The sequence below is a fragment of the Limulus polyphemus genome, unplaced genomic scaffold, assembly GCF_000517525.1.
Source record: "Limulus polyphemus unplaced genomic scaffold, Limulus_polyphemus-2.1.2 Scaffold6905, whole genome shotgun sequence".
Classification (NCBI taxonomy): Eukaryota; Metazoa; Arthropoda; class Merostomata; order Xiphosura; family Limulidae; genus Limulus; species Limulus polyphemus.
Genome location: NW_013672515.1, coordinates 46,319 through 48,643, shown reverse-complemented (window position 1 = coordinate 48,643; position 2,325 = coordinate 46,319).

Below are 2,325 nucleotides of genomic sequence, written 5' to 3'. Positions count from 1 at the left end.
GAGACTTTGTTGAATTGTAATTTTGTGTTTGTAATTCTGTACATTTTAATTAAGTTAGGGTTATTGATTTATTGTATGCGGTTATTGTTCGGGACGAACAATACTAAGGAGGGGGCAGTGTTGCGTCAGCGAGGTCACGTGACGTTTCTAGAACTATCTTGTTCCTTCGTGAATTGTCGGGAGATTACTAGATATAGGGTAGTCTTGTATATATAAGAGGGTGACAACGTGACGGGATAATGTGTGTGTGTAGACAATCAGTGATTGATCTGCAGTCAGAGAGTATTATTGAGCACGTTCGTTGTTATAGCGTTTGTTTTAGCGCGATTATTAAAATTAAGTGTATCGTAAAGTTATATTCGGAAAGAATAAACCAGTTTTATTTAGTAAGGACTTGTGTCGCTAAAGTTTCGTCGGAACGAAGTTACGGAAAGTTAATTAACAAACGGAGACGTAACAATACAAGGTATTTAGCTTGATTTATATTACAATGTACCTATAACTATAAACTGGATATAAAGTAATGGAAGTAGACAAATTAATCCTTAAAACACTAGGAGGCAATAAACTAGTCTTTGGGTGCATTCTAAAGCTTTATAAATTTTGCTTAGAATAATAAAAAATAGGTAGTCAAAGATCGTGAAGACTGTTTCACTCTATTATTATCCATTTTAAATTATAATATATAACCAAAACACCAATTAGATTCACCAGTGTTTTCATGTAGATATATATATACAGTGGGCCCTCCTCCAACACCAGGGATACGTTTCTCGAGCAAGCCGTGTTAGGCAACTCAGTGTTGGAGAAACTCAATACCTTTTACTAGGATTAATAGGGATAAGAGAGCACAGCCGCGTTTAAGTCTCCGATAAATGCTTTTATATGGATTTTTTTTATACATAAGTGAAAAGCCCTACCTATACAGTAATATATACGAACTAAAAATATAAAATCATAAACATAATAACATTCACATGTGATATACAGCACTTGTAAACGAAAATATGTTAAATGAAATAATACACTTATACAGTAATGCGTTTTATTGTAACACTCACCTATGAATGATGAAGACGAAGACCTTTCATTGATGAGAGTGGAAGACTTGCGATGATGATGATAATAAATTTGGAGGCTGAAAGGTTAGTTTAAGGCCGATGTATCATTGGAAAATTCAGCCTCAAACTCCAATGAAGCAGATGTAGAAGTCGATGGGATAGGGTCAGAAGGTGTTACATTGGCTGTGAGGATGGGTTTAGCAGATTCTGTCTCTTCAGCATCCTCATCACTGTCACTGGAGACTATCAGTGCTTCAAGTTCTTCATTCGTTTCGTCTCGATAATGGGATTCCAGCAGCTCAACCACATTCTCATCCCTCTTATTATCAAACCCATCATCTCCGATTTCTTTAGTGAGTCTCATAACATCAGCAACTTCCTTCTCAACTGTAGGAAAGCCTTTGAAATCGTTCACGACTTCAGTCCAAAGATGATGCCAGGATGCATGTATGGTAGACTCTTTCACCTCGTCCCATGACATTTTGGTGATATCGATACAGTCCTTGATGGTGTAAGCTTTCCAAACTTGGTTAAGTTTTCGAAAACACCTGAATCTATAGTTTGGGTTGAAGTTGAACGTAGGTAGACATTCCCTGTATAGTAAGACTTGAATGTCTTTATTACTCCTTGGTCTATGGGTTGCAGTATTGATATGGTATTGGAGGTAAATATATTATCTCCACATTGGGATGACTGAATTGTAGTGAGTCAGGATCATGGACAGGGGCATTATGCAAAACTAAAGAACCTTAAAGTCGAGGTTCTTCTTCGCCTGGTATTCTTTAACCTCATGCACAAAATGATTTTGCAACCAGTCATTGAATAGCATCCCAGTTACCCAAGCCTTATTATTTGAACACCAAACAACAGGCAAATGTCATTTATTCTTGCCTTTTAATGCATGTGGGCTTGTGGAATGATACACTAACATAGGTTTGCATTTAAAGTCACCCAATGTTTTCCCACAAAAAAAAAAATCAAAGTGAGCCTATCCTTAAAGGCCTTAAACCCGGATGCTACTTCTGCTCTTTGGTGATATATGTCCTGTTGCCTATCTTCTTATAAAAGAGCCATGTTTCATCTACATTAAATACCTGTTGAGAGGCATATCCTTTTTCTTTAATGAATTCAAGGAATGATGGCTAGAACCTTGCAGCTTCACATTATGCAGGTTGAAGTGTTGTTTAAATTTGGCAAACCAGCATTTACTTGCATGAAACTCACTGGCATCCGTAGCACTTCCACACCCATTGGACACTACCTA